This window comes from Petromyzon marinus, chromosome 55 (genome assembly GCF_048934315.1).
Source record: "Petromyzon marinus isolate PM22_M1 ecotype Great Lakes invasive population chromosome 55, UKy_Petmar_22M1.pri1.0, whole genome shotgun sequence".
In the NCBI taxonomy this organism is placed as follows: Eukaryota; Metazoa; Chordata; class Hyperoartia; order Petromyzontiformes; family Petromyzontidae; genus Petromyzon; species Petromyzon marinus.
Window position 1 is genome coordinate 972,501 of NC_133721.1, and position 14,101 is coordinate 986,601.

General features: G+C 44.8%; 1 protein-coding gene across 1 annotated transcript in view; it reads left to right on the forward strand.

Annotated features, from left to right (window-relative positions):
• LOC142905583 (exosome complex exonuclease RRP44-like) overlaps nt 1-14,101 on the forward strand; it is a 67,711-nt gene that overhangs the window by 37,658 nt on the left and 15,952 nt on the right. The window lies entirely within an intron of this gene.

Below are 14,101 nucleotides of genomic sequence, written 5' to 3' on the forward strand. Positions count from 1 at the left end.
TGGATACAATTAGTATATTAGTGGGCTACGTTAGAGAAGGAGAAGATTAAGGGAGGAGAGGAGGAGAGGAGGGCCGAGTTGCCCGGAGCCCAGAGAGTGCCCAGAGGGGCCAGAGAGCCAGGGGCAACCCTGATGTTTATGTTGGCTGGATAGCATGTGCTCCCGTGCATGTGAGGTTGCTCTCAACAGAAGTCGTTCCTTGAACGAGAATGGCTGAAACGCTGAGTAACCACTCAGAGGTATAGTGGTTAAGCAGTGGAGACGGTATAGTGGAAAAACAGTGGAGATTTCTGAAGCAAAGTTTAAGATTTGCAGTTGTCAAATTATATTGAGCCGATCCATATGGCAAGTGAAATAAAGAAGACTTAAAGTGTGTTGCTAAAAAAATCTTGGAGGAAAGAGAGGATACATGTGTGCCTCTTGGAGAAGGAAAGGCATTGCTCAAAACTGTGCTGCAAGGTCACGTGCCATGAATCACATGAGTTTAGAAAAAACGTGACTGTAAACCAACAAGCCTGTGAATAATTATCATGGTGAAGACACCTCTATACGTTGGATACTGAAGGAAAACCATCGTGCTACGCATCGTCAAAGCACAACAACCCCTGACTTTTGAGAAGTACAATTTCATCGTTCTACACATCGTCAATACCCTACAACACCTGGAAAGTCACCAGCTGCATCAAGCATCTGACTGTTGTATTGTTCGAAAGACACTGTGTGTAACGACTTTACATCCACCGGCACAGCGGGTTTCTAAACGCCTGCCATGTCACCTTCTCAACACTAGCGTCAGAGACCGTCTGATACAGACTGAAAGCTGATTTCCTTTGTTGCACTGTTTGTCTTTTCATGAATGTCATATTGTGCACTGGGTTATGCCTTATTAACCTAAATTCTGAATTTAGCTATTCATGTATATCTATTACAGTATCACATATTCTTTGGACCAAGTGTCAATTGCCTATTTGATGACTGGTACTCTGATTATACTTTTTTACAAATAAGGGACTTGTTTTATTTAAAATGTGTCTGTGTGTGTGGTTGAACAGTGTAACAAATCCATGCGTTACATGTGTAGTGTTGCAGCGCCGACCGGGGCAAGGCCTATGATACAATCAGTAGGCCAGGGCTCTGGATTGTTATTCGTGTTTTCAGAGTTCCTTACCCTCTGCTCACAATGATTAAGGACCTTCACCATGGTGGGCAGGCCCGGATAAAGTTGCGTGCCCGGGAGTCAGAGCAATTTCCTGTTTACAGTGGGGTGTGACAGGGATCTACAGTGAGGGAAAAAAGTATTTGATCCCCTGCTGATTTGTACGTTTGCCCACTGACAAATAAATCATCAGTCTATAATTTTAATGGTAGGTTTATTTGAACAGTGAGAGCGAGAATAACAACAACAAAATCCAGAAAAACGCATGTCGAAACTGTTATAAATTGATTTGCATTTTAATGAGGGAAGTGAGTATTCGACCCCCTCTCAATCAGAAAGATTTCTAGCTATCAGATGTATTTTATACAGGTAATGAGCTGAGATTAGGAGCACACTCTTAAAGGGAGTGCTCCTAATCTCAGCTTGTTACCTGTATAAAAAAAACACCTGTCCACAGAAGCAATCAATCAATCAGATTCCAAACTCTCCACCATGGCCAAGACCAAAGAGCTCTCCAATGATGTCAGGGACAAGATTGTAGACCTACACAAGGCTGGAATGGGCTACAAGACCATTGCCAAGCAGCTTGGTGAGAAGGTGACAACAGTTGGTGCGATTATTCGCAAATGGAAGAAACACAAAAAAACTGTCAATCTCCCTCGGCCTGGGGCTCCATGCAAGATCTCACCTTGTGGAGTTGCAATGATCATGAGAACGGTGATGAATCAGCCCAAAACTACACGGGAGGAGCTTGTCAATGATCTCAAGGCAGCTGGGACCATAGTCACCAAGAAAACAATTGGTAACACACTACGCCGTGAAGGACTGAAATCCTGCAGCGCCCACAAGGTCCCCCTGCTCAAGAAAGCTCATATACATGCCCGTCTGAAGTTTGCCAATGAACATCTGAATGATTCAGAGGACAACTGGGTGAAAGTGTTGTGGTCAGATGAGACCAAAATGGAGCTCTTTGGCATCAACTCAACTCACCGTGTTTGGAGGAGGAGGAATGCTGCCTATGACCCTAAGAGCACCATCCCCACCGTCAAACATGGAGGTGGAAACATTATGCTTTGGGGGTGTTTTTCTACCAAGGGGACAGGACAACTTCACCACATCAAAGGGACGATGGGCGGGACCATGTAGCATCAAATCTTGGGTGAGAACCTCCTTCCGTCAGCCAGGGCATTGTAAATGGGTCGTGGATGGGTATTCCAGCATGACAATGACCCAAAACACACGGCCAAGGCAACAAAGGAGTGGCTCAAGAAGAAGCACATCAAGGTCCCGGAGTGGCCTAGCCAATCTCCAGACCTTAATCCCATACAAAATCTGTGAAGGGAGCTGAAGGTTCGAGTTGCCAAACGTCAGCCTCGAAACCTTAATGACTTGGAGAAGATCTGCAAAGAGGAGTGGGACAAAATCCCCCCTGAGATGTGTGCAAACCTGGTGGTCCAACTACAAGAAACGTCTGACCTCTGTGATTGCCAACATGGCTTTTGCCACCAAGTACTAAGTCATGTTTTGCAGAGGGGTCAAATACTTTTTTCCTTGATTAAAATGCCAATCAATTTATAACATTTTTTACATGCGTTTTTCTGGATTTTGTTGTTGTTATTCTGTCTCTCACTGTTCAAATAAACCTACCATTAAAATTATAAACTGATCATTTCTTCGTCAGTGGGTAAACGTACAAAATCAGCAGGGGATCAAATACTTTTTTCCATCACTTTATGTGAGGAGTCTGTGGGTCGCAACATCACGTACGGCTTGAAGTAGGACATTCCAGACTAAGAGGGTTCATGATGGCAATGTCAACGACACTGAACCAGCCAGCACAACTCACTGCCAATAACACATATCACATAATTCACTCTTAACCAATTGTTCAATCAATTAATTGAATAACTACAATTAAAACCAAAGAATCTCCCAGAACAAACACTTCGCACTCTCCTCCGTCAGCCACCTGCATCGACAATAGAAACGCATCAGTCTAGCAGTGGATAAAACCTGGCGTGGGAGGTATGGGGGGGGGCGGCTTACACTTGCGGTGGACAGCAGGGGGGTGGCTGGATGCAGTAGCCATCGCAGATCAAGCGGTAGAACTTGTCATCGACTGCCATGCGCCAGGGTAATGGGCCTCTCCTACACTCACACACATCACACTGAGCGGCACACACGTCACACCGAGGAGCACGCACTTCAAACCAAGGAGCACGCACATCACACATCCAGTGGCACGCACGTCACACACCGAGCAGGTTGCACAGGGCACCTTTATCAAGACAAACGTGGAGCAGATTACACCTACTACAATACGCCTGTCACAATGCCCCCCTCTCCCCCCCCCCCAGTTTATGGGGGGGCGCGGGCCTGACTCCCCTCTTCGCGTCAGCCCCCCCTAATAAATGGTCCGGTTGCATTGTGAATGCACGACTCGAATGACGTGCAGTCCCGTGGCGCACTGTAACGGGCTCGTGATTTACTCACTAAAATTCAATGTAAAAAAATAAAAACGATCCCAAGACATTATTTAAAATAAAGTATGGCCATCGTGTATCAGCATCACAGGCGAAAATTGGCATGTAAAAAAAAACTTCACTGGGAATTACTCAATTGGGATTGCTCACAGCAAACAGCACTTGACCTGCTTGCAGGTTAGGTGCTGAATAACCGTGTGTCACACAGAGAACAGTTGCCACTGAGGGTGCCCTTTTCAAATGCTTGAGATGAGATGTGATTATCGCGTGTAAATGTGCACACTAAAATTTAAAAAAATCATAATTATAAGCGAACTATTGTCGTTTCAGGTGGCAGGGTGTTGCAGCGGTGATCTTTGACCCTCGCAACAAGAAGGGCCTTGGTTAATCATCCGACTGGCACTTTGTGGATGTATGGGTTATCCAGTTTGCTCACGTAGCTAGAAAACACACTATCACAATGTAACTGGGTATTGGCCAAGCATCCCAATGCTAAAGTTACCTGCAAATTACTTCACTGGGATAACACTCGGCAGCAGAGCCGGATTATGGCATTTATGGGGCCCTATGCCATTGTCAAGCTTAGGAGGCCCCTTCTATGAATGCCTGTATATTTTTGTCAGCAGAATGAAAATAACTGCTTTGGAGAGTCTTTATTTCTCACCGATCTTTATTTTTTAAACAATTATGTTAAAACTCGAAACCTCGTGTCCATTTCTTGTTTCGTATTTAGAGACCCCCCCCCCCCCTCTCTTAATGCGAGGCCCTAAGCTGTAAGTGTAGCCGGTGTGAGCTCGCCTGTGATGAATCACACGTATAATTGTGCACTCTTATTTTCTATGGGTGGCCAGGAGAATGTATTATTATTATTTAAGTGAATGCAATGGTGATCAGGGGATTGGACCCAGAGCCCCACGTACACAGTAGAATACAAGGGAACGCCCACAGTACAGATTTGAGCTGACCTCCGGATTGAGAAATTGAACTGTGTTATGACTTGGAGGGTGTTTCTGAACGCTATTGTGACCGACCCGTCCCGACGGGAGGAGAGAGGACAGGGTGGACCGGCTACATGAGCTTACTCTCCGGCACTGCACAGCACAACATCGCCTCCCTACTGCAAAAAACTCGGCAGGACCCTCCTGAAAATAAAAGTCTTCGGAATCAGTGAGGCCTGTCCTTGGGAGGACAGGCGTAGTCTTGGTCGTCACAAGCGAACATTTGTTTCTCCATATTAATTTGTATCCCCGGGTTACCATCGGGGCTGGGCGCTGCAAGCTTAGCTTCTGAGATCTGATGAGACTGGTAGCCGTTTTTTAAAAGGTAATTTCGGCACGTGGAGCCCAAGCATGCAGCAACTTTATGCAACTTCTTGGTTCTTTCGGTAAAGTCACGTAGAATGGAAATAAAATAATAAAAAATAAAACATAAAAAAATTCTCACGACGTTTCGGCCACAACACAAGTAGCCTTCTTCAGGTGAAGGAACAGAACTGTCGGGACGACAGCGCTTCAATAACTGCTGCTAAGATTCGCAGCGTCTTTTAGGCTAGGTGTGAGAGGTAAAGCGCCTTGACAAAGGAGTTTACATATCAAACAGGAGAATTTAGCATTGAAATAGCTGTGTTAAAGTGTTGGATCAGCAGGGTGTTAAATTCAGAAATTAGCATGTAACTGGGAGATTAGCGTGATGTTAATGTGAGGGTTTAGCATGTGACTGGTCACGGAAATAGCTATGTTAAAGTCAAAGTTTACATCTCAACAGAGGCATTTTGTATATGGACGCTAAAGGACTGCAACTACCCAACTATCATACAATAAACCGATGTGGAAAAAAAAAACTAAGTATAAACTACATCAATGTCATCAATAAACTCTATATACTCTCCAATCAGCAGAGCGCTTCATTGAACGCTGCTAAGATTCACAGCGCCTTTTAGGCTAGGTGTGAGAGGTAAAGCGCCTTGACAAAGGAGTTTACATATCAAACAGGATAATTTAGCATTAAAATAGCTGTGTTAAAGTGTTGGATCAGCAGGGTGTTAAAGTCAGAAATTAGCATGTAACTGGGAGATTAGCATGATGTTAATGTGAGAGATTAGCATGCGACTGGTCACGGAAATAGCTATATTAAAGTCAAAGTTTACATATCAAGCGAGGCATTTAGTATATGGACGCTAAAGGACTGCAACTACCCAACTATCATACAATAAACCGATGTGAAAAAAAAAACTAAGTATAAACTACATCAATATAATAAATGTACTCAATATATTTTTCAAAAAGTTGAGCTATAAACATAAAGTAACTAGGTATACACTACACTATATAATGAATACCATATAGTAAACGAATTAATACAACTAAAATATAACTACATCAATGTTATCAATAAACTCTATATACTCTCCCATCAGCTGAGCTACTAACAATAAGTCATTATACATTACAATGCCCTATGGCGAAAAAATGGGTGGCGGTTTTTTCCTTCTTTCAAACGTTAGCACCATGGAGAGCGACGAGCCTCGTTCAGACGGACGAGTCCATCCATGCTCGGAACGGAGGAGGGGGGAGAAACAGCCACGATGCGCTGCTCTGTCCTGTGTTGCGTTACAACCATGCCATAAACTAGACTACTATACATTGTAATGTTATACCTTCCAATCTAAACTACATTGTATAATATCGTATACACAGCCCAATGTAAGCTCGAACATTATGCATGATATTGATATGTCTCCAACTAAAATTTTCCAACATTACACGACTATTCACCATAATATACACTACCATAGACAAACCCACCCTTGAATTATACAATGCGTTACTTTACACTACCCTATACTTTAGACTGTAAAATGTTAGACTTGTAATATTACACTATGTATTATTCTACCAACCCTACTGTATACCACACTGCTGTATATTCACTATACAATTACGATACTATATATTGCCTTATGAATTATGTTAAACATTACAATGTTATACTATTTATTATTATATAACATGCTATAAACCATACCATTGACCGTCGTGTGAAAGCTATTAAGAGGCAGTGCCAGCGAATGGACTGCGGTCTGAAAGTCACCATAAAATACAATCAATTAAGAACCGAAATGGTTTATAACATCTTTCCAATGGTTACTAAGCCAGAATCCATCTTCTCGGTTGAAATTGTCTCTGTGTTTGTATATGTGGATGGCCTCATGAACGAATCTCTCATGGTAGCCGGATGGCTTGCAGAGAACGTCCGTCTTGGAGAAGTCAACGTCATGTGAGCCCACTGAATTATAACAGTGATCTGCCATGGCTGAGGTGTTCGTCCTACCATGTTTCAAGTCTGCGTTATGTTCACGGATGCGGTCCGAGATATGTCGTTTGTTTTCTCCAATGTAACTGCTACCACAGAGGCAACTTAGTTTGTAGACGCCCGGGTACTGTATGTCTGGAACCACATCTTTTACAGACGGAACCAGATCACGGATTTTATGTACTGTGTTGAATCGGACCTGGATCTAGTGTTTATTCAGGATTTTGGAGATCTTTTTTGTGACCCCCGCAATGTAGGGTAAGGTGATGGTTTTGAATGGCTCCTCAAGAGGATTCTTCTTCATTGCTGGAGTGATGGCTTTGCGGATTGTGTAGTCGGAGTAACCATTAGCCTTGAGAGCTTGGTGTACGTGCTTGAGTTCACTGGCAATGTGTTCCTGGTCGGAAATGCATTGGGCACTATGGTATAGAGTCTTGATGAGGGAGTTCTTCTGGGATGGATGGTGGTGGGAATCCGGTTTTAAGTAAGCATCCGTATGGGTAGCTTTCCTGTAGACAGAGTGGCTCATTGAACCATCAGGTCTCCTTTTAATAAGGACATACACAAAGGGTAGCTTGCCATCTTTTTCGACTTCCATGGTAAATCTGATGGCTGGGTGTATGGAATTGATGTGGTCGAGGAATTGGTCTAGAGCAGGCCGGCCATGTGGCCAGATGATAAAAGTGTCATCCACGTACCTCTTCCATAACGTCGGGCGTAGAGTGGCAGTCTGGATGGCATCAGTTTCAAATTTCTCCATGAAAACGTTGGCCCCCGTGGTGCCTCACCACAAACGTGGGGCCCGGTCAGCCGCGTCGACTGTCGTGATCGCGTACAGGTGGTGAAACTGCCACACATGAACCATGATACCTTGCTGATCTCGTGTCAAGGAGAATAAACCAGCAGCCCGTCGCTAGCAATGGGAATGATCGGTAAGGGAACACATTGGGCTCTACAGAGGCACTCCACTATTATACACCACTACTATACAGTAAACATTGGGCTCTATGGAGGCCTATCGTTAAGGGATTACCCGTGAACATGGGGTGGTCGTTAAGAGGGGTTCTATTGTATATAACAAGTTTAAATATTTAATAAGTTAATAGAGAGTACTCAACTGAGATGGCGGAGGAGTTTGCTAAACTCACAATACAAAGGCCACTGTCCCAGCCTCTGTGGTTGGACCATCTCTAGCTCCACCCACCTACCTTGATGCACCTATCTCAGGCCTATATAAGACCTTGTCTCAGCAACTTTCTCTCTCACCTGACCTGAAGACGATTGCTTGTGTTGCGATCGAAACGTCGTGATATTTTTATTATTTTTTATCTACGTGGCTTTACCAAAGGACCCATAGAATATAATCATAAACAGGTTACGTCCTCTACATAAACCCCCCCCCTCATTATTAATCATGAACAGGTGACGTCCTCCAAATGGACACCCCCCTCCATTGATAATAATTAGCGGGTGACATCACTCCACATGGGGGGGGGGGGGGGGGGGGCGAGGTGCCTCCTCTCCCCTCCTAAGCGTCAACTTATAAACTCACTACAAAGGCAGAACCCTCACGTAACGCGATCTCCATAACGCTATTGAGACATCTAAGTAAAAAGAACGTCATGATGAACAAGGGATTATAACCTTTAAATGAAATAGGTCTGTCACCGCGGGCTTACAAATTGCACACAAATGGATGCAATGAATATCACTTCGCGGTCTGCTTTGCGCTTGCAAGTTTCAGATTTACTGCAATACACCCATGCTTGGACGGGCAAAAGGCTAGTAAACAAATAATCCCCTCGCCTGCTCCCCACCACGATATCACACGATGATATAGTACTTCCTTGTACAGTATACCCAATAAAGACCAAATCTAATCCCCATGATAGGTAAATTGATATACATAGAGCTTGCCGGCGATAGGTCTAAACCACGAACTATGAACTCGTGATATTCAAGGGTCTCCCGTATTTGGAGTTTGCATGTTCTCCCCATGGTCACGTTGGGATAATGACTGCTATGAATTTTCACATAAGCCACCTCGTTGAGCAATCATATGTGGCTAGGCTGCTTATGGAAAAGAGCTATGTATCTCAGTGGGCCTTACCTGGTCAAATAAAAATAGGTTGCTTACAGGAGTTGAATGGATTGCCACATCACAGGGATGTGAGGAATCGCAGCATGGAGAGGGCTTTATCCAGCAGTGGATTGAGTGTTCTTGTTGAAACGTGTGTATTTAATATTTCTCTGATGTTCTTTTAGTCTCGTGCTGATCATTTGTCCTGTTTGCCCAACATAACATTTGCCACAAGTGCAGTTAATCCTGTACAAACCTTCTGTTGATAGCTTAGGTAATACATATTTTATACCAGAAGTCGAGTTCAAGAAACATAAGTACGTTTTTATTTCAACTGAAATGTATATATACATATATAAATATACATGTCCATACAACCACGTCTCAATGTCTATGTCTGGGAGAACACGCTAGTTTCTCCCTCTGTGGAGTCTCCACCACTTTTCTTTCTTCTTGTTTCCCAGCTCCTCGTCTTGGTGCTCCTTCCCTCTGTCTCCTCCTCGTTCATTCTCCTCTTCATCTTTCTCCAGCTGCCGTGTGCAGCACATGAAGCTCCAAATTGCCCAACGCCAGAAACTGTTCTTTCTCTCTCCCTTAGAAGATGGGATGTGCTTAATCTCTTTCTTCTCTTCCTGAACACTCTCTGCCCTCCAAGGTTGCTCACATCTTCCTTCCTCATTCACCACTTCCTGCTTTGTATCGTCTTCAATCGTGTCGACCTCCTTCAGCTCTACCTCATTTGCCTCTAACTCAATAGCTCCTACTTCTTTTGCGTCTACCTCTATTGCCTCTACATCATTCGCCTCTACCAAAATCGCCTCACTCTCCTCCACCTCAATATCCCCTACCTTCACTTCTACCTCAATCACCTCTACGTCATTCGCCTCTAACTCATTCGGCTCTACCTCCATAACCACCTCCTGCTTGGCCTCTCCCTCAATCTCCTCTACCTCTTTTGCCACTTCCTGGATGGCATCTACTTCATATGCCTCAACCTCATTTGCCCCTTCCTGCTTTATTTCCTCCACCACGTTCTCAACTTTTGTTGCCATTTCCTGTTTGGCCTTTAGCTCATTCTTGTCTACCTCATTGATCAAGACCTGCATGGCCTTTTCTTCGATCGTGTCGACCTGAATTGCCTCGACCTGTTTCACCAATTCCTGCTTTGTATGTCTCGCAATCCCTTCTACGACATTGGCCACAACCTCTTTCACCACTTCCTGCTTGGCCACTGCATCTACCTCAATCACCGCTACCTCTACCTCACTCGCCACTTCCTTCTTGGGCTCTACATCATTCCCCTCTCCCTCAATCTCGTTTTCCTTCATCTCTTCTACTTCGCGAAATTTCATCTCAGTCCTTCGTAGCTTCCTATTCCTACGTTTCCTCTGAACACCATCCTCTCCTTCTTTCTTTGTCTCCACAACATCATCAACTTTCTTAGCCACTTCCTGTTTGGCTATTCCCTCATTCCCATCTACCTCACTTGCTTCTACCTCTTTCCCTAAGTCCTCCTTGGCATCTCTCTCAATCCCTTCTACGACATTGGCCACTACCTCTTTCACAAATTCCTGTGTGGCCACTGCATCTACCTCAATCACCGCTACCTCTACCTCATTTGCCTCTACCTCACTCGCCACTTCCTTCTTGAGTTCTCCATCATTCCCCTCTCTCTCAATCTCGTTTTCCTTCATCTCTTCTACTTCCCGAACTTTCATCTCAATCCTTCGTAGCTTCCTATTCCTACGTTTCCTCTGAACACAATCCTCTCCCTCTTTCTTTGTCTCCACAATATTCTCAACTTTCTCCGCCACTTCCTGTTTGGCCATTCCCTCATTCCGATCGACCTCATTTGGCTCTACCTCTTCTGCTAATACCTGTTTTGCATCTCTCTCAATCCCCTCTATGACATTGGCTGCTATATCTTTCACCACTTCCTGCTTGGCCACTGCTTCTACCTCAATCACCGCTACCTCTGCCTCATTCGCTAATTCCTGCTTGTCATCTCCTTCTAATACCTCTACCTTATTCAACTCTACCTCATTCATCACATCCTCCAAAGCCACTGCCTCAATCATCTCTACCTCAATCGTCCCAACCTCCACCACTTCCTGCATGGGCTCTCCCTCACTCCCCTCTCTCTCAGCCACCTCTTCTTTCACTGTCTCCAGAACTTTCTTCTTGTTCTTGTGTTTATTCCTATTCCTACGTTTCCTCTGAACACCATCCTCTCCCTCTTTCTTTGTCTCCACAAAATTATCAACTCTCTTAGCCACTTCCTGTTTGGCTATTCCCTTATTCCCATTTACCTCACTTGACTCTACCTCTTTCCCTAAGTTCTCCTTGGCATCTCTCTCAATCACTTCTACGACATTGGCCACTACCTCTTTCACAAATTCCTGTGTAGCCACTGCATCTACCTCAATCACCGCTACCTCTACCTCACTCGCCACTTCCTTCTTGGGCTCTCCATCATTCCCCTCTCCCTCAATCTCGTTTTCCTTCATCTCTTCTACTTCCCGCACTTTCATCTCAGTCCTTCGTAGCTTCCTATTCCTACGTTTCCTCTGAACACCATCCTCTCCCTCTTTCTTTGTCTCCACAACATTATCAACTTTCTTAGCCACTTCCTGTTTGGCTATTCCCTCATTCCCATCTACCTCACTTGCCTCTACCTCTTTCCCTAAGTCCTCCTTGGCATCTCTCTCAATCCCTTCTATGACATTGGCCACTACCTCTTTCACAAATTCCTGTGTGGCTACTGCATCTACCTCAATCACCGCTACCTCTACCTCATTTGCCTCTACCTCACTCGCCACTTCCTTCTTGAGCTCTACATCATTCCGCTCTCTCTCAATCTCGTTTACCTTCATCTCTCCTACTTCCCGAACTTTCATCTCAATCCTTCGTAGCTTCCTATTCCTATGTTTCCTCTGAACACAATCCTCTCCCTCTTTCTTTGTTTCCAAAACATTCTCAACTTTCTTCCCCACTTCCTGTTTGGCCATTCCCTCATTCCCATCGACCTCATTTGGCTCTACCTCTTCTGCTAATACCTGTTTTGCATCTCTCTCAATCCCCTCTATGACATTGGCCGCTATATCTTTCACCACTTCCTGCTTGGCCACTGCTTCTACCTCAATCACCGCTACCTCTGCCTCATTCGCTAATTCCCGCTTGCCATCTCCTTCTAACACTTCTACCTTATTCAACTCTACCTCATTCATCACATCCTCCAAAGCCACTGCCTCAATCATCTCTACCTCAATCGTCCCAACCTCCACCACTTCCTGCATGGGCTCTCCCTCACTCCCCTCTCTCTCAGCCACCTCTTCTTTCAATGTCTCCAGAACTTTCTTCTTGTTCTTGTGTTTCTTCCTATTCCTACGTTTCCTCTGAACACCATCCTCTCCCTCTATCTTTGTCTCCACAACATTATCAACTTTCTTAGCCACTTCCTGTTTGGCTATTCCCTCATTCCCATTTACCTCACTTGCCTCTACCTCTTTCCCTAAGTTCTCCTTGGCATCTCTCTCAATCCTTTCTACGACATTGGCCACTACCTCTTTCACAAATTCCTGTGTGGCCACTGCATCTACCTCAATCACCGCTACCTCTACCTCACTCGCCACTTCCTTCTTGGGCTCTCCATCATTCCCCTCTCCCTCAATCTCGTTTTCCTTCATCTCTTCTACTTCCCGCACTTTCATATCAGTCCTTCGTAGCTTCCTATTCCTACGTTTCCTCTGAAGACCATCCTCTCCCTCTTTCTTTGTCTCCACAACATTATCAACTTTCTTAGCCACTTCCTGTTTGGCCATTCCCTCATTCCGATCGATATCATTTGGCTCTACCTCTTCTGCTAAGACCTGTTTTGCATCTCTCTCAATCCCCTCTATGAGATTGGCTGATATATCTTTCACCACTTCCTGCTTGGCCACTGCTTCTACCTCAATCACCGCTACCTCTGCATCATTCGCTAATTCCCGCTTGCCATCTCCTTCTAACACCTCTACCTTATTCAACTCTACCTCATTCATCACATCCTCCAAAGCCACTGCCTCAATCATCTCTACCTCAATCGTCCCAACCTCCACCACTTCCTGCATGGGCTCTCCCTCACTCCCCTTTCTCTCAGTCACCTCTTCTTTCACTGTCTCCAGAACTTTCTTCTTGTTCTTGTGTTTATTCCTATTCCTACGTTTCCTCTGAACACCATCCTCTCCCTCTTTCTTTGTCTCCACAACATTATCAACTTTCTTAGCCACTTCCTGTTTGGCTATTCCCTTATTCCCATTTACCTCACTTGACTCTACCTCTTTCCCTAAGTTCTCCTTGGCATCTCTCTCAATCACTTCTACGACATTGGCCACTACCTCTTTCACAAATTCCTGTGTAGCCACAGCATCTACCTCAATCACCGCTACCTCTACCTCACTCGCCACTTCCTTCTTGGGCTCTCCATCATTCCCCTCTCCCTCAATCTCGTTTTCCTTCATCTCTTCTACTTCCCGCACTTTCGTCTCAGTCCTTCGTAGCTTCCTATTCCTACGTTTCCTCTGAACACCATCCTCTCCCTCTTTCTTTGTCTCCACAACATTATCAACTTTCTTAGCCACTTCCTGTTTGGCTATTCCCTCATTCCCATCTACCTCACTTGCTTCTACCTCTTTCCCTAAGTCCTCCTTGGCATCTCTCTCAATCCCTTCTGTGACATTGGCCACTACCTCTTTCACAAATTCCTGTGTGGCTACTGCATCTACCTCAATCACCGCTACCTCTACCTCATTTGCCTCTACCTCACTCGCCACTTCCTTCTTGAGCTCTACATCATTCCGCTCTCTCTCAATCTCGTTTACCTTCATCTCTCCTACTTCCCGAACTTTCATCTCAATCCTTCGTAGCTTCCTATTCCTATGTTTCCTCTGAACACAATCCTCTCCCTCTTTCTTTGTTTCCAAAACATTCTCAACTTTCTCCGCCACTTCCTGTTTGGCCATTCCCTCATTCCCATCGACCTCATTTGGCTCTACCTCTTCTGCTAATACCTGTTTTGCATCTCTCTCAATC